The 19,963-nt window shown below is 38.7% G+C and overlaps 1 long non-coding RNA gene across 3 annotated transcripts; it reads left to right on the top strand.

Moving 5' to 3' along the window:
* Positions 1 to 1,929: 1,929 nt before the first annotated feature.
* Positions 1,930 to 19,684, top strand: LOC110145033 (uncharacterized). 3 transcript variants are annotated; one of them, XR_002316068.2, is made up of 3 exons: positions 1,930 to 2,036; positions 3,423 to 3,508; positions 15,636 to 19,684. It is a non-coding gene; the product is annotated as an uncharacterized lncRNA (long non-coding RNA). The 3 variants fall into 3 exon arrangements; XR_002316065.2 differs by lacking the exon at positions 15,636 to 19,684 and adding an exon at positions 12,413 to 12,529; XR_002316067.2 differs by lacking the exon at positions 15,636 to 19,684 and adding an exon at positions 12,413 to 12,529 and having other exon boundaries at positions 1,930 to 2,169.
* Positions 19,685 to 19,963: the final 279 nt, after the last annotated feature.

Here is a 19,963-nt window from a genome sequence, read left to right as displayed (position 1 = left end):
TGCAAATAACTATCTACCTCATCCCACACACAAATGAACTCAGTGTTGGTCAAACACATATGTTTAAATACAAACATGTATGTTTAAAATGGCGATTTTTACAATTAAAATCTTAAGGAAGCCCCCTCTAAGCATGACCTCAGATTAAAAAAATATAAAGTGGGGGTGGGGAGGTGGGGTGGGAGATGGCTACACAAAATTTAAAATCAAATAAGAATGGGGTTGGGGTGGACTCTGGGTAAAAATACATAAGAAAGGATTAATTTCCCTAATTAGCAAAAAGCTCTTATTTAATAAGCCATCACAAAAATGGGCAAGATACATGAACAAGCAATTTTAGTTTTTAAGAAAGTACAAATAACTAATTATCTCTACATCATCCCATACACAAATGAACTCAGTGTTGGGCAAACACATATGTTTAAACACAAACGTGTACTTTTAAAATGTTTTAAAATTTTTACAACTGAAATGTTAGTTTATAGAAGGCCCATCTAAGCATGACCTAAGATTAAAAAAATGTATAGTGGGAGTGGGGGATGGAGTAGGAGAGGGCTGTATAAAATGTAAGATCAAATATGAACGGGGGTGGGGTGGAACTGGGTAAAAATATGTAAGAAAGGATTAATTTGCCTAATAAGCAAAGAACCTCTAAGAATTAATAAGCAAGCCATCACAAAAATGGGCAAGGTATATGAACAAGCAATTTTACTTTTTAAAAAGGTACAAATAACTATCCCTACCCTCATTCCATATACAAATGGACTCAATGTGGGTCAAAAACATATATTTAAATATAAAAATACATCTTTAAAATGGCTGCCTTAAAAATAAAATATTGGTTTATAGAAGGTATAAGCATGACATAAGATTTAAAAACCATAAAGGGGGGGTTGGCCAAGGAGAGTACAAAACTTAAATGTGAATGGGGGCTGGGGTGAAGACTGGGTAAAAATCTATAACAACAGGTTAATTTCCCTCATAAGCAAAGAGTTAAGAATAAACAAGCCCATCACAAAAATGAGCAAAGTACAAGAACAAGCAATTTCACTTTCTAAAAAGGTACAACTAACTAACATTGGGGAAACCATGCAGCTTCACTCATAATGAAGTGAAATACAAATAAAAATCTTACACCATTGCTGGGGGAGGGAATGGGCACCAGCACTCATAGGTCCCACACCAAACTCACTGAATCCTTAATGGGTTAAGGCTTGGACCTGAGATCCTCTTGGGCTCCCTATAGTCCTTCATCCCCAGGCTCATCCCTTAAGCTCATGGTCACCCATGGTGTGGCTTCCCAAAAGATTGGGAGGGAGAGACCAGCTCACCCCCAGCATCAACCATTGCACCCTCTGAAACAGGCCAAATGGGACATCAGTTAAGTTGACTCTGTACATCAGGCCCAAACCCTATTTCCTGTTCTATTTTCCAGGTCAACTTAATCCCAGCCAATTACTCCTCAAGCTCAGTACTGCAGAGGTGAGCAAAGAGTGTGCCACCAAGGGCAAGAAAAGTAGCAAACACCCCCTATCCATTAACCTTCCCAAAGTTCCTATGTAACATTCATTCCACATAAAAATTGTGTGCTTACTAGCGAGATTTCATCACAAAATGGCACTCAAAAGCCATCCAAATGAACATACAATCGACATGAGTGCTTGCTATGCAAATACATCCAAAGACCCCTTATATTCACATAATCCTCCAAAGTACACCAAATAAACACTAAACCCTTGGCAACAACTACAGGACCAGCCCACCATAAAAACACCCATCCAGGTAAAGTGCTGGCAGAGAATAGCTCCCCAGCCCCTCTTCCAAGATGGCCGCCAAGAGGCCCCACCCACCCAGGGATTCTAGAACCTTCTCCGAATAATCCACTTTCACTTGCCATAGCGGTGGCCACATATCCATCACAGTTAGGAAACAAACTCTCAGGCTATAGAACATGTATACGTGAAAAATGCAATCCCAGAACCCCAGGCCCTTGCTGATCAAAACTGGCAGAGATTGTGATGACGTCCAGAAGGAAGGTAATAAGAATCAGTTATCCAGCATCTACCAGGCACCCATCAGCGCCTAAGCAAGCAAGGTCCGCTGTTTCCGCCGTTTTTACCAATGACTAAACACGGCCTAGAGAGGCCAAAGTAACTTGCCCCAAGAAAGGTTAGTAAGCAGGGAAGATGGGCTTCAAACTCAGGTAGCCAAAGCCCACTGTTTGGCTGCTATCAGGTCCTATAGTTGTAGACAATACGGGAAAAGAGAGAGGGTCTCCTGCTAGTCTTTCCAGGATGTCAGTTGTGGGGAGACCATGACCCAGGACCCCAAGGGGAAATCCTGCATGACTCCATTGGATTCCATAGCCGGTGGTGATGGGGGTAGAGAGATTCGTGAGTAGGCAGCAGAGTGGAAGGGAGGAGGGTCCTGCTCCCTCAGAGTGACACTGGACACACGCCCCAACCCAGGGATTGAAACTGCATCTCCTATGTCTCCTGAAATGCAGGCAGATTCTTTACCACTAATAATAAACCACTAAGTGGCCTGATGAAGCTTTAGTTTGAAGAAGGTCTAGAATTTTTACCCATCTTCACTTTCAAAATTATCCCCAAAGAAATGGCCACCTCATCACAGCCCTTCTATGTCAAATGGTATTCTCTTATCATAATGGTTTCTTGGACATTTTTTGGTCTTTTTATTCAACAAATAGAGAGTAGAGAATCTATGCCAGCCACTGGGAATTCAGCTCTCATGGGGTTTACATCTCTCAGGGGAGACATGCATTTACCAAATAAATAATTGAATTACAGATGATGACAAGGCCTCTGGGCTAGTAAACAGGTTGGGGGCAATGGGGAATGGGAACCACTGGAGGGATTCCACTTGAGATAGAATAGCCAGGGAGGGCTTTTTGGAGGAGGAGGCTTTTCTTACTGGAATACAGAGGATAAGAAGGAGCTGTTCATTTAAGTATGAGTTACCAGTAGCAAACATCACTCTTCTTTATCGATATTAATTATTAAAATATTATTGTTAGCATTTATGGAGCACTTTACTGGCACTTTATGTGCCAGACAGTGTCCTAGGCCCTTTGTAGGGGTTATTCCACTTAATCATTTTGAAACCCTAGGAGAATGTACCCTATCATCCATGTAAGATGTGCCCAATCTGTTACCCCACTGTACAAAAATAAAAAAGGTAAAATATATCTAAGACATTGTGAATAATTTATGCAGACTATGCTTTTAACACTGGTTACGCTCTAAAGATCATGAAATACTCAATTAGTGTAACTGCTACTCAGGTTGCTAATAGAGAGTTGGGGAATTTAGTGTCTCTATGATAATTTTTCTATGTATTAACAGTTATATACTATGAACAAAACAATTGTCTGATTTTGCCTGTCTTGTTCTCTGTATCAGTTAGGAATGTATTCAGCTACACATAACGGAACCTGACTTGGAGTGGAACAAACAGAGGCTTACGTCTCTCACCAAGAATTCTGGAGGTAGGTGTTTCCTGGTTTTATCTCGGCAGCTCATCAAATGGCAGAGCCAATGCCTCCACAATTCTCTTGGCTTCTCTCTCCTGGTTGCAAAATGGTATATCTTAGCCTAAAGCAGAAAGAACAGGACGCCCCAATCAGCTCTTTCATCTGGAATGCACATGCTTTGTAGATGCCCTTCATTCTCTCTACCATGTGAAATATACAGAGATACCAGGTTAGCAAGATAGTTACATGGCTAAATAAATAGCTAGCTAGCTAGCCAGCCAGCCAGAAAAGTATCTGTTCAATAACAGTATTGCACACTCATGCGTGCGTGTGCGCGTGCATGCGCGCGCGCGCACACACACACACATGGATTTGTAATCTTTTGTTGCATGGACCTTAATGGAACATTTCCAGCCAGAACCTGTTGTTTTTAAGGATTAGGGAGTACAACAGGTAAAACATTCAAATCATAAAGAACTAACTTGCATAATTATATGTAAATCAGTTTGAAAGCTTGGATGAAATAGATAATTTTCCAGAAAAATACTGGTTAATCAAAATTGATTGGAGATCAAAAAAAAAAAAAAAAAAAAGACTAAGCAGACCATATAATATAGAAAAAAAAAAATACAGAGCCTAGAGAACACCATGACCAAAGAGCTTCAGGCTCTTGTGGGAAGCTAGAGAGTGCAAGAACACATGAAGGTGGTTTATGGGGCTCCAGGGTCTGTTTCTTGATCTAAATGCTGACTAAGCAAGCATATTCTATTTGAGAAAATTCACAGAACTATCTACCTATGATTCATTTGATTTTTTTTCAGTAATGTATACATAAAAAAAGAATCTAGGATGAAAGGGAAGAAAGGATTCTTTATATATAGTGAGGAAATGGAAAAAGGCAGACCCAGGTAGTTACATAGGGGAATTCTACTAAATCTTTAAAGTTCAAATAATTCTAATGCTACTTAAATTATTCAAGCATATAACCAAAGGAAAATTTCAAAATTATTTTTATAAAGTAAAACACTGATTCTAAAACATGCCAAAGATTGCATCCAAAAATAAAATTATAGATCAATCTCATTTATGAATATCAATCATAAAGCTTTAAAATATAAGCAAGCAGAATCCAATATTAGATTAAAAAAATAAAACATCATGCCTAGGTGAGATTTATTCTTTGAATTCAAGGTTGGTTCAATATTAGCAAAACAGTAATATTTGCCATAATTTAATACCTATTTATATTTTTTAATAATCCAAGAAAATAGTGATTAATGGATGCTCCCTTAATATGATGAAGTTATGTAACATATACATAACATTAATTATATTATATAAATGCTATATATAAATTATTAAATATGATACATCTATAAGATATTTTTCTCCAATACTCAACATTTTACTTGATGAAGAAAATCTAGAGCTTTTCTACCAATGTCAGAAATAAGAATAAAAAAAGACAAGGTTGCCATACTATATCATTTTATGGAGCATATAAGCGAATTCTATTAGACAAAAGAAAACAATTAGCGGTCTGAGAATTGGAAAGAAATAAAACTATTCTTCATCACAAATGATATAATTAAATAACTTAACTCCCCCCAAAAGTTCACAGAAAAACAATTACTAAAAATTGAGAATTTAGCAAAGAACAGAGTTCTAAGATGAACATGCAAAAATCAATAGCCTTTCAAGTTTGATTTTCCTTCTGAATGATCTACCCAACAGCTGACTTGAACAACATAACAAACACATAGACACTAAGACTTAACAGATATATACTGCTGAATAAATATTATTCTCAAATGCACATGAAATATTCTCCAGGATAAATCATGTGTTAAGTCACAAAACATACTGCAATTAATTTAACATTAAAATCATTCTAAGTATCTTTTCCATCTAAAATGGAATGAAACTAGAAATCAAAATAGTAAGAAAATAGGAAAATTCACAAATATGTGGACACTACAAACATTCTTGAATGATGATTGAGTCAAAGAGAAAATTAAAAGGAAATTTTAAAACTATGTTGGGATAAACAAAAATGAAAATATAACATGCCATAACTTATGGGATGCAGTAAGAGCAGCACTAAGAGGAGTGTTTATAATGATGGACTCCAACATTCAAAAAGAGGAGAGACCTCAAATAAACAACATAACTTTACATCTCAAAGAACTGGAGAAAGAACAAGCTCAGCTGAAAGCTAGCAAAATAAAAGAAACAATAAAGATTAGAGCAAAAGTAAATCAAATAGAGGGCACAAATCAAATAGAGAATAGAAAAACGGGGGGGGGGGAATAGGAATTGGTTTTTTGAAAATATAAACAAAACCAACAAACCCTTAGTGAGACTAACAGAAAAAAAGAAGACTCAAAATTTAAAAATCAGAAAGGAAAGAGGAGCCATTACAACAGATGCCTCAGCTATTAAGAATTAAAAGATAATAAGGGATTATTGTGAACAATTATATGCCAATAAACTGGATAACTTAGATGAAATATATAAATTCCTAGAAACATACAACCCGCCAAAACTAAATCAAGAAGAAACAGAAGAAATTCTGAGCAGACTAATAACAAATAAAGCAGATTGAATTAGTAATCAAATCCTTCCCAACAAAGAAAAGCCCAGGGCTAGATGGTGTCATGGATGAATTCTAAACGTTCATAGAGGAATTCATACCAATTCTCAAACTCTTCCAAACAGAAGAAGCGGGAACACTTCTAAACTCATTTTATGAGGCCAGCATCTGACACCCTGATACCAAACCCAGATAGAGACACCATAAGAGGGAATTCCCTCATGCCCCAGGGTAGGACTCTGCTTTCACTGCTAGGGCCTGGGTTCAATCCATAGTCAGAGGACTAAGATCCTGTAAGCCACATGGCATAGCCAAAGCTATAGACCAATATCCCTGATGAACATAGATGCAAAAATCCTCAAAACACTAACAAACCAAACTTAATAATGCATTAAAAAGATCATATACCATGAACCAGTGGGATTTATCCCTGGCATATAAAGATAGTTCAGCATGAAGATTAAACATCACATGATCATCTCAATCAATGCAAGAAAAACATTTGACAAATGTCAACATCCATTCATGATTAAAAACCCTCAACAGGGGCTTGCCTGGTGGCTCAGTGCTAAAGAATCTGCCTGCCAATGCTGGAGATGTCCGGGAAGATCCCACATACTTCACAGCCACTAAGCCTGTGTGCCACAATTACTGAGACTGTGCTCTAGAGCCCAGGAACCACAACCACGAAGGCCCGCCTGCCCCACAGCCTATGTTCTGCAACAAGACACACCAACTGCAATAAGGAAGCCCGGCTACTGCAGTGAAGAGTAGCCCCTGCTCATGGCAACTAGAGAAAAGCCCGGGCAGTAACCAAGACCCAGTACAGCCATAAAGAAATAAATAAATACTTTTTTTAACATCTCTCAACAAAATCAGTGTAGAAGGAACTTTCCTCAGTCCAATGAGGCCACCAAGGAAAACACAGCCAATACCGTAATAAATGGGCAAAAATGAAAGCTTTTCCTCTAAGATTCAGTATAAAACAAAGATGCCCACTCTCATCTGTTTTGTTCAGCATAGTACTAGGAGTTGTAGCCAGAGTATTAGACAGGAAAAGGAAATAAAAGTCATCCAGATTGGAAGGGAAGAAGCAAAATTAATTGTGTTTGCAGATGACATGATAGTATATGTAGAAAATTCTCAAAACTCAACAAAAACCAAAAAAAACTGTTAGTACGAATTCAGTAAAGTTGCAGGATAAAAAACATATAAAAAATGGGTCTCAATTCTATCCAAGCAACACATTATTCTACAAGGAAATAGAGAAAACAATTCCATCACAATAGCAAGAAGGAAAAAGCAACTTAGAAATAAACCAAAGAGTTGAAAGACTGGTACACTAAAAATTAATAAACCACTGATGAAGGAAATTAAAGAAAACATAGGTGAGTGGAAAGACATCCTATTTTCATGGATTAGAAGAATATTATTAAAATGTCCATTGTACCCAAAATGGGTCTATAGATTCAGCACATTCACTATCAAAACCCCAAAAGCATTCTTTACAGAAATAGAAAAAAAAAATCCTAAAATTGACATGAAACAAAAGACCCCCGACTAGCAAAAACAATTTGAATAAGATCAACAAAGTGGGGGTAATACACTTTCTTTTTAAAAATACACTACAGGGACCTCCCTGGTGGTCTGTGTGGTAAGACTGTGTGCTCCTAAGGCAGGGGGCCTAAGTTTGATCCCAGTCAAGGAACTAAATCCCACAAGCTGCAACAAGAAGATCGAAGATCCTGCATGCTGCAACTGAGGCCTTGCACAGCCAAATAAATAAATATTCTAAAAAACACATTACAAAGCTACAGTAATAAAAATGGTAATATATAATAGATAGCTATATAATATATAATTATTTGATATATGTAATATATATTATATAATGTATATTATTATATATTTATATAATATATAATATATGCCCATATAACTGTTTATTTTACATTATATGTATTTCATATCTATGGTTGTGCTTCTGTGAGTTTCACTCTGTTAGATTGATCCCACACATAAGGGAGATCACCCAGTACTTGTCTTTTCGTGTCTAGCTTATTTCACTTAGCATAATGTCATCCAGGTTCATTCACATTATCATAAACAACAGGACTTACTTCTTTTCTTAAAGTTGAATAATATTCCATTGCATATACACTCTTTTTTTTAATCCATCTGTAAATAGATCAATCTAGATTGTGTCCATATCTTAGCTATGGTGACTAACGCTGCAGTGAATGGGGGAGGGTTATCTCAAGGCACTGATTGTATTTCTTTTGGTGAGTACCCAGAAGTAGGACTACTGGATCATATGGTAGCTCTATTTTTAATTTTTTGAAGAACCTCCATACTGTTTTCCATAATGGCCACCCCAATTTACATCCAATCAATAGTTTGTAAGTGTTCCCTGTTCTCCTCATCCTCACCAACACTTAGATTTTACCTTTTTGAGAACAGTCACTCTGACAGGGGTGAGGCAGTATCTCATGGTAGTTTTGATTTGCATTTCCCACATGATTAGTGATAATGAATGTGTTTTCATATACTGTTGGCCATATGTATGCCTACTTTTGAGAAATATCTATTCATGTCCTTTGCCTATTTTATATTCAGGTTATTAGATTCTTTTTTTTTTTTGAGTTTTATGAGTCCCTTACCAATTTTGGATATTAACCACTTATGCACATCTATTCTTCTATTCCCTACATTGTCTTTTCCCTCTGTTGAGTGTTTCTGTGCTCAACCTTTTTGGTTTAATGCAATCTCACTCACCTATTTTTGCTTTTGTTGCCTGTGTTTTCAGTATCCAAAGACTCACCACCCTGACCATTATCAAAAACTTTTTTCCTGTGTTTTCCTGTATTAGTGTTATGGCTTCAGGTCTTATATTTAAGTCTTTAATGTATTTTGAGTTGACTTATTTTTTTTACCATTTTTTTAAAATTTGAAGTTAATTTGCAATGTTGTGTTAGTTTCAGGTGTACAGCAGTTTGTGGACAAATAGATAAAAGAAAATCGTGTATATGCAATGGAATATTATCCAACCTTTAAAAAAAAAGTAAATCCTGTCATTTAGGACAATATGAATGAACCTAGGTGGCATTATGGCAAGTGAAATAAGCTAGACACAAAAGGACAAGTACTGGGTGATCTTCCATATGTGTGGGATCTAACAGAGTGAAACTCCCAGAAGCAGAGGGTTAGGACTGATGGTTGCCAGGGGTTGGGGTTATGCAGGGGAGGGGAGGGATAATTTAGGAGGTAAAGTTTCAGCTATGCAAATGAATAAGTTTGGGGATCTGATGTACACAATATGACTGTAGTTAATACTGCATTGTGCTTTAAATTTGCTAGGAGAGTGGCCCCTAAGTGTTCTCACTACAAAGAAAAAACAGAAAAGAAAATCATAACCATGTGACATGATGAATATGTTAATGAACTTGATTATGGTGATAGTTTCACAATGTATACATATACCAAAACACCAAATTGTACAAGCTAAATACATACATTTTCCATAGTCCATGGAATTCTCCAGGCCAGAATACTGGAGTGGGTAGCTGTTGTAGAAACTTCCCAACCCAGGGATCGAACCCAGGTCTCCTGCATTGCAGGCGGATTCTTTTCTGGCTGAGCCACCAAGGAAGCCCAAAAATACTGGAGTGGGTGGCCTATCCCTTCTCCAGGGGATCTTCCCGACCCAGGAATTGAACCAGGGGCTCTTGTATTGTAGGCAGATTCTTTTTTTTTTTTTTTTCAGTGTTTTTATTTTTATTTTTTTTTTTTTTCTTGGTTGATTTTATTTTATTTTTTTATTTTTTTTTCCCATTTATTAGTTGGAGGCTAATTACTTTACATCATTACAGTAGTTTTTGTCATACATTGAAATGAATTAGCCACGGATTTACATGTATTCCCCATCCCAGTCCCCCCTCCCACCTCCCTCTCCACCCGATCCCTCTGGGTCTTCCCAGTGCACCAGGCCCGAGCACTTGTCTCATGTACCCAGCCTGGGCTGGTGATCTGTTTCACCCTAGATAATATACATGTTTCAATGCTGTTCTCTTGAAACATCCCACCCTCACCTTCTCCCAGAGTCCACAAGTCTGTTCTATACATCTGAGTCTCTTTTTCTGTTTTGCATATAGGGTTATCGTTACCATCTTTCTAAAGTCCATATATATGTGTTAGTATACTGTAATGGTCTTTATCTTTCTGGCTTACTTCGCTCTGTATGTAGGCAGATTCTTTACCAGCTGAGCTACCAGGGAAGTCCTTCCATTATCTATTATACCTCAATAAAGATGGGTAAAATCAATTAGCATGTGAAAGGTAAAATAACAGAATTTTTAGGAGAAAACATGGGAATCTACTGCTTGGATAGGACTCATATGTTGTATTTCATTTATATGACTTTTTTTATTTTATATTGGAGCATAGGGCTTCCCTTGTGGTTCAGATGGTAAATAGCCCGCTTGCAATGCAGGAGACCTGGTTTTGACCCCTGGGTCGGGAAGATCCCCTGGAGGAGGGCAGTGTAATCCACTCCAGTATTCTTGCCTGGAGAATCCCATGGACAGAGAAGCCTGGTGGGCTACAGTCTGTGGGGCTGGATAGGGTCGGACATGACTGAGCAACTAACACACGCATACACGTAGCCGATTAACAATACGGTGATAGTTACGGTGGAGGGCAAAGGGACTCAGCCACATACATACATGTATCCATTCTCCCTCATATAAAACTATGAAATTTTGCCTAATTCATAGCTTTCTCCCTCTCTTCCTTTTTCTTTTTTAAACAACTCTTATCACAATTTATTTAGTTGTGGAAGGAAAAGGGTTATTTGTCCTCTAGAGCTTTCCCTAATTTAGATTTTGCCACCCTGCAGTTCAGACCTATTTGGAATTCTTATTTGAACAAAACAACAATTATGAAAAAAGTAAAACTAGAAATATAAAAAGTAACGAAATTATCAGGGAAATTTGAACATGTGGATGTTTGACAATATTTTAAAAATTAGTGTTAACTTTTTAGTATGTGACAAGGGAATTATGGTTTTATTTTTAAAGGAACTGTAATATTTTAGATGTACAAACTGAAACAAAATAATATGATGTTCCAAAAGAATCTAATGGGGTGGGGGTGGGAGTTGTAGCAGCAGGTGTCTGGTAATTCCTCAACAACAGGCTCTTCCAGCACAGAAGTGGGAACAGGGGAGAAGGCTTGATTTGTAGCATTTGCCAATTTCCATGATGTAAATACTCCCACCATGGTTGGCTGCAAACTCCCAGCAGTGTGTCATTGAACACAGAATTGGGAAGAGAATCTTGGGTCTTGGAACAGAACATGGAACTGGGTCTTGGCAGGCAGAACAAGTCAGTTCCAGGACATCACTGGTATCGGACAGAGGCCAAACAAGATTAGCTTTGAGTCCATCCTGGTTGAACCTGAAAGATGAGTCCTGGAGGGCTCATTAATTATTCTAATTTTTAAAATTGAGACATAATTGACATACAATATTATATCTGCTTCAGGTGTGCAACATAATGATTTGACTTATTTATTAAAATGATCACCACAATAAATTTAACATCCATCCATCACCACACAGTTAAAAAATTTTGTGATGAGAACTTTCAAGGTCTCTCTTAGCAACTTTCAAATAGACAATAATCTTATTAACAATAGTCATCATGTTGTACCTGACACCCCCATCTAATTCTTTATGTGCTCACTTTGTATCAATATTTTAAAAACAAGAAAAAAGAAAGAAAAATCCTAAATATCAAGATTAAACTTTATTTTTTTTTAACTTCCAGGGTAATGAGTGATCATTGCAAATAATTATAAACAAGAATTAGGACTTCCCTGGTGGTCCAGTGGTTAAAAATCTGCCTGCCAGTGCAAGGGACATGGATTTAATCCCTGGTCCACCAAGGTCCAACATGCCGTGGAGCAACTAAACCCATGAGCCACAACAACTGAGCCTGCATGCTCTAGATAGAGCCCATAGTCAGGAGCAAGAGAAGCCACTGCAATGAGAAGCCCATGCATCGCAGCTAGAGAGTAGCACCCATTCTCCACTGCTTGAGAGAGCCACCTCACAGCAAGGAAGACTCAGTGCAGCCAAAAATAAATAAGTTTATGGAAAAAAAATAAGAATTACATGTAATCACATCAGTGGTCCATGAGAGACTTGCTAAAGTAAATTAACAATAAAAGTAAGAGCCACGGTGTTACTCAGTGCCCACTACCTGCTTGACCTTGTCTAGTGCTTTACAAGGAATAACCCAAGGGCTATTATCATCCGTGTTTCACAGACAAGGAACCCGACAACCAGAAGCTGAACAACTTCCTTGGTCTACAATCAAGCAGCCACAAGGGGCAGTGCTGGGATTCAGATCCAGGTAATCAGGCTCCAGAGCCTGTGGTTTTAAACTCTGACCTAAGTAAGACCCAAATTTGTTGGATTGGAAATAAATCAGTGATGTTGCTGAAAGACAGTCAATATGTGATGTGCAGTACTCAATCGCATCCAACTCTATGTGACCCCATGGACTGTAGCCCACCAGGCTCCTCTGTCCATGGAACTCTCCAGGCAAGAATACTGGAGTGGGGTTGCCATTTCCTTTCTCCGGGGGATCTCCCCGACCTAGGGATTGAACCCAAGTCTCTTGCCTCTCCTGCATTAGCAGGTGGAGTCTTTACTACTGCTCCACCTGGGAAGTCAATGTGCCGTCCAGGAAATCCTTTCCCCATCACTGATTCACCCTGTGGACCTGTGCTGGACCAAATGATAAGCAAGGAGCTCAAGCTGCTGAGCACAACCCCAAGGAAGTCTGGATGCCCTCCATGTCTTTAGAGCACACATTTTGAGACACAAATGTGGTTTTGTACTTAGGGACTTCGAGTCTTGCTATGTAGGTGGTCTCTAGCCTTGCATCCCAGATTCCTTCCTCTCTAAAGTAAGAAATACAAACTGAGAGCCAGAAGTCTGGCTGGGAGGTCAGACTTGGGAGTAGGTTTAGGAAGAGAGTGAAAGAAAGAAATACTCCCATTTAAGAATCTGGAATCAATGGCCTTGACCATACAGCCCAGAAGAGCACCTGTCATTCTAAGTCATGAAGAGTTTGAAAACAAAACACCCGGAGAAACAGGAGGGCCTTTCCATCAATTGTCTCTTGAAATTAATGAGATCATCACGGTGGTTCTTTCAATAATAAGAAGGTGAATGTAAGACCTCCCTGACCCTACCTACCAAAATCTTTCTCATGGCTCTCAAGATTCTAATGCCTTAGGTTCTTTAAGTTTGATGAACCCTTTAATGTAGTTTCATTCAGGTGATCTGATGATGCATTCTCCCCTTAATTTCAAGCCAAAAAAATTTTTTTAGTACCAAATTGCAAATAGACTGGCCACTAAAAAGCTGTAAATCAGAGAAATAGAAGCTCCTAAAGAAAAAAATGGTAAAAAGGTAAGGGGGAAATCAAACTGGTGCAATAAGTTTTAAGGAGAAATTCAAGTTTTCTCTCCTCAAAAAAAAAAAATTATTATCACTGAAGTAGCTGGAATAATTCTTATTTGTCTCTAGGAACCAGAATCCAATGAATACATATTGCAGAAATGAACACACGTTGCAAAGGAGAAGGGACCTTTCTTTAATTAGTAACTGGAAAATCTAAAAACCAGGAGATAATCCAGGTTAAATTCAAATGACAGTACATGATAACAAAGCATTAAACCTTTACCCATAAAATTGTAACTGATCATACAATCCATTGACAAATCACCCCATAAAGAATTCCATAATTGCTTCTCTCTGCAACTATAAACATCTCCATTTTCTTCATATAGAGGTTCAAATATTCTTATAATAGTTTCAGCAATAAATTGAAGTTGTAGTAGTAGCTTACCCTTTGCCTTATGGCTTTTACTTTATTAAGTAGTAGTAATAATAGTAGTAGAGACACAATGAGGTCCCTGGTGTGTGCCTGTGATGAGTTCAATCGATCAAGATTCAACCCTTGATGAAATCCATAGTGTCTTCAAAGTAAAACTGTTCTTTCTACATAAAAGAGGATTTGTTTTACATCTACATACTGAAGAGAAAAATTAAACATATGTCACTTTTCCCCCCCAATTAGGAGTTTTAAATTCAGACACAGAATTAATTCATCCTCACATATGACCATGATAAGAGCTTTTCCAGGCTTGATTCAGTGAGTCTGCTGCAACTCAAACCTTTACTGTAAGATATTAAATTCAGGTGAGTTTCAGGAGTCAATTTCTGCCCTTATCCTCAAAATAAGCAATTCTGACAGTTTTCCTCTGCATTCCATTGTGACTTTAGGTTCATCAAAGCTGGTTCCACCAGTTGGTACCATCTGAGGAATCTTATTACCTTGGGTTTGTGTCTGCCTGATTTAGTTCTTCCCCCATATGATACTGATCCTTTGTCTCCTGACCCTGATGCTTGATGCACCTCTTTACAAATTAAGAGATAAATTGAATCGTGGTAATAGGATCCAGACCACAGAAAGTGGGGTTTAGGGACAGAAGGCAAAGGATGAGCATCACAAATCAGTCAGTATGTTTCTCGAGTTAATAGAACAAAGGAGAAGACCCTTCAGTAACTCAGTGGGAATTGAAAAGGCTTTTGAGGGCATTAGGTCTCTTCCTGGTTCGTTGTTTTTTTTAAAAGGCCTTGGCAGAATAGTAATAAAAGGACACTTCCTTAACATCACTGGTAGTGAGAATGGATCCAACAGCCAGCAATACTCAACATTTTTGAAGTCAGGAACAACAACAAATTTCTGTTCTCATCACTGTTATTTAATTTTGTTTTGAAAAACTGCTAGAACAATTGGACAAAATAATAATAACAAATGGAGTTAAATACACGAGAAAGTAGAAGGTAACATTCTCATTATGTGTGGATGATATGATTGTATGACCTAAGAAAATCCCAAAGAAAGCTTGCTAAGTGTGCTATAGTATAAAATTAACTCGAGCACTGGGCACTGTGTTTTAATACTCACCTACTACATACCAATAAAAGATGACATCTATGGAGTAGTTACCCTGGGCCAGGCACTGTTTAATTCTTTGCTACTCATAAACTATACAGCTATAGCAATAAAATTTTATACTTACTTAATGTTTATTATGGGCTAGGCCTTGTCAAAATACTTCAATACTTTTGACAATTGTAAGAGGCTTTAAATTCTGTTTGTGTCATATGATATTATAGATCAAAAATGTGTTGTTACTACATATATTTATATAACATAGCTTATAATTACACATATATGTGAATTTACACATTATCTATTAAATTATATATAATTTGTTATGCTATGCATTATAAATTTTATTTTATTACCGATTAGTCATGGTTATATTTTTATATTACTACATACTTATATAACATTTCACATGCTATAATTACATATATATAAAGTAATATATTACCAATTATATAATTTATTGTGCTATACTATATTTTGTTATATAGATTAATATCTACTAATGTGTTTTATTTAGGGCCTCCCATGTGCCAAAGCAGGAGATGCAAGAGACTCTGGTTCGATCCCTGCATTGGGAAGATCCCCTGGTGAAGAGCATGGCAACCGGCTCCAGTATTCTCGCCTGGAAAATTCCATGGATGGATGAGCCTGGCAGGCTACAGTCCGTGGGGCCACAAAGAGTCAGATATGACTGAGCACACACAACAATATGCTACATTACTATATAGTTTTATATTTCATATCATAGTTACATGTGTATAATGGATACAATAGTACACATTAAGTTATATACAACTAAACTACATTATACTACATTATGTTTTTAATCCCTCCATCTATGGAGGAGGAAACTGAGGTACAGGAAAGCATCCTTCATTTGAGGTCACCAGGCTCCTGGAACTCTGCTCTGGCTCCAGAATCACTCCTTTTTTTATTTTTGGCAGTGCTGGGGGCCACAGGGCATGCAGGATCTTAGTTCCCACACTGGAGATCGGACTGGTGCCCTCTGCCGTGGCAGCGCTAGTCCTAACCACAGGACCACAGGGAAGTCCCCAGAACCCCTGCTCCTAACCTCTGCGCTCCCTGCCCTCTCTGGCGCCACTGAGCTCTCCGCTGACCGTGGGGACCTCTGCCTGCTCTGTGCCTGGAAAGAGACAGGCACAGACAGACGCTCTCGCATCTCCTGCGTTGGCAGGTGGATTCTTTACCACTAGCTCCACCGGGGAAGTCCTAACGTTTCTGCCAAGGGTCAAAAGCTCAGTGAGCATGTCGTGTGTGATTTTAAAATTCCAAATGGCCCCATTCTCCCAGCTACATGGCACTGAACATGGGAGGAACATGCAGAAAGGCAGGGCGCATGCAGGACACAGAAAGGGAGGCAAGGCCACTGGATTTCTTCCCTCAGGACTGTGAGGAAAGAACCACATGGAAACAGCCACTGGTGACAGATGCTGCAGAGGAAGCATATTGGGGGTGGCCACGGAGCGGCAGCTGGACCACTTTGGAGCTGAAATGGTAACCAGGAATGGTGGGAGGAGCCAGGTGGCCGAGCTGGGTTCTCTCTCACCAGCCTCCCAGGCCCATGCCTCTGTGCTTGGCCTGGGTTCCCCTCAGCCACCACTCAGTTTCCTACCCTCCCACATACACACCTTGATTACTTCCAGGGAGTCTATATTTCTTGGTGTCACTAGTGGTAAAGAACCTGCCTGCCAATGCAGGAGATTTAAGAGACACGGGTTCGATCCCCGGGTTGGGAAGATCCCCTGGAGAAGGGCATGGCAACCCACTCCAGTATTCTTGCCTGGAAAATTCCATGGACAGGGGAGCCTGGCGGGCTACAGTCCTTGGGGCTGCAAGGAGTCAGACATGACTGAGCAATTGAGCCCACACACACATATTTCTTGCAATAATTGGTGTGTTAGTCGCTCAGTCGTGTCCGGCTCTTTGCGATCCCGTGGACATAGAAGTCCATGGAATTCTCCAGACAAGAATACTGGAGTGGGGTGCCATTCCCTTCTCCAGGGGATCTTCCCGGACCAGGGTCTTCTGCATTGCAAGCAGATTGTTTACTGTCAATAATTAGACCCACCCTAAAAACCACCTGATGGCTGGGTACAGAGTAAACGCACTCAGTTTATAGCACATATATCAACACTAACACTAACCTCTTATATAGTAAAACTGGAAAAAGATACAAACCACAACAAAAAGAAAAGTTATAAAATATTTAAGAACAAACGTAACAAGCACAGGTTTTTATAAGATGAAAACTGTACCTTTACTGAAATACAGAAAGGAAAATTGGACTAAAAAAAAAAAAAAAACCCTCCTTGTGCTTGGCTAGGAGGACTCCACATTGAAAGATGACAATTCTCTCTAAACCAACCTCTAAATGTAACACAACCTCAGAGTACATTTTTTTTTTTTTGTCACTCCATGTGGCTTGTGGGATCTTGGTTCCCCAACCAGGAATCCAACCCATGGCCCCTACCATGGAAGGGCAGAGTCCTAACCACCGGACCTCTAGGAAATTTCCTACCCTGATTTTTTTTTTCCCTACCCTGATTTTTTTAAAGCAGAAAAATTATGCTATGTAGTTCACCCTGGAGATTGTATCATACAAAAGAAAAGCAAATAAAATTCTGAAAATGAAGGTTATGGACAGGAGACTTGCCGACTAGATATAAAAAATATTCTAAATATTCCAACCATGTTATAAAGAGACAGAGCATTAGAACAAAACACAAGTCCAGAGAAGAGACTCAAGCATTTGGAAATCTAATGTATGATCCAAGTGGCATTTGAATGCATTGGTCAGGATTCATCGGTTACACATAACAGAAACTCACTATGACTTAACTGAAGCAAAGTGAGGATTGGATGGAGATTCGTAATGCTCCAGGAAGATCAAGGGTGGATATCTGCATCTTGGATTTATCCTCCCAGATTTTTTTTCCCCCATATGGTGAAAACCCTGTCCCATGCCCCAGTTCTTCCAATCTCACCATCAAAACTTGACTGGGAAACAAGAAACAAGCAACAGACCAAGCAGCATAACTTCACCCATGCTTCCCTTTGTACGAAAAGTGAGCAAGCATGCGGTGTTGGGGGAGCATGTGTATCTGTTTGCGTATGTTTAAGCTTTGCCCACCCCAGCAGGATGCATAGTAAACAGGCAATATTGGATGCCTCCAGGGAGCAGGTACAAGGTGAGAATCTTTTTCCTCAGAAAAAGCGTCAAAGATGGTCTCCAGGTCACAGCCCACAGCCATCACTGGTCTGTGCGGGCACATCTTATTTTATTGATCTGCTTATTCCCCTTTACCTGCAATTTCCCTTTCCACCATTGCCAGCAATTCCAGGATGTTAGATATCTAACCCTTTGGTGTGTGTGTGTGCTTGGGGAAAATGTGTAAATTGTCTGGGGGCACATTTTCAAAAAAAATGAAGCAAGTTTATTAAAACAGTGCGATCGCAGCAAGAGGTATATCACATGTCATTTACTTGGACCCATTCTGCATTTTCTGCACCTTCACCGAATGAAACTATTCTAAATGATTGTGTGTGGCTTTGAAGTCACTTATCTTGAATTTGCATGTGAATATTGAACATGCTTCTTAATAGGTATATATGCAATATTTTGAAGAGAACACAGATATTTGCTCAGTATTTGCATTTGTCCAATGAGTTTGTAACTTCATTTTTTAAATTTATTTTTAATTGGAGGATAATTGGTTTACAATATTATCTTGGTTTTGCCATTTATCAATATGAATGAAACATAGGTGTACATATGTACCCTCTCTCTTGAGTCTCCCTCCCACCCCATCCCGTCCCTCTAGGTTATCCCAGAGCACCAGATTTGAGCTTCCTGCATCATGCAGTAATTTCCAGTGGCTGTCTAATTTCACATACGGTAATGTATGTGTTTCAGTGCCACACTCTCAATTCATCCCACCCTTTCCTTCCCAATAAGTTTGTAACTTTGGATTTGACAAATGTGAGAGCTCTAAGAATAAGTGGAAAACATGTAGGCCAACATCAAACAAGTTGATGTTTTTAGGATTAAACATGTTAGTTACTGTGCTAGTTATCTTATGGTATCTCATTAGTCACCCCAAAATTAAGACAGTGTATGGCAACATGTATTCTGATCAACCAGCAGCAACAAACCTGGATTCAGATTAACCACCAAACTAAACACAAACATAACAGACTTCACCCACCGCTCATTATTCCTTCAAATTTCACTTTTAACCTTCTATTCTTGTTTTTTTATTCTCCTTCAGGGGTCACAGTTCACTGTGCATCAGTTTCCAATAATCCCAATGGGCTCTGTTTGCGTATCTTCATTCATTAAAAAAAAAAAGGTTTGGATAGATTGGGTGGTTCCCAGGTGGCACTCATGGTAAAGAACCCTCCTGCTAATGCAGGAGACAGTAGACAGAACTTCCCGATCCCTGGGCTGGGAAGAATTCCTGAAGGAGGGCATGGCAACCCACTCTAGTATTCTTATCTGGAGAATTCCAGGGATAGAGCCGCCTGGCAGGTTATGGTCCATAGAGTCCCAAAGAGTCAGATATGACTGAAGCAACTTAGCATGCATGCATGTTGGATAGATCAAATATTTTTTGGATTTTTTTTGAGGAATAGTTGATTTACAACATTGTGTTACTTTCGGGTGTGCAGAACGGTGATTCAGTCATACACATCTGAATCTAAAGAATAATATATATTATTTATATTTATATATGCTGTTAGATTCTTTTCCCTTATAGGTTATTACCAAATATTGAGTATTGTTCCCTTCAGTCATTCGATTTTACTCATTGTAGGAACAGGATG

This window comes from Odocoileus virginianus, chromosome 9, assembly GCF_023699985.2.
Source record: "Odocoileus virginianus isolate 20LAN1187 ecotype Illinois chromosome 9, Ovbor_1.2, whole genome shotgun sequence".
NCBI lineage: Eukaryota > Metazoa > Chordata > Mammalia > Artiodactyla > Cervidae > Odocoileus > Odocoileus virginianus.
The sequence above is the reverse complement of the archived record's forward strand: the minus strand, read 5'-3'. Positions and strand labels throughout refer to the sequence as shown.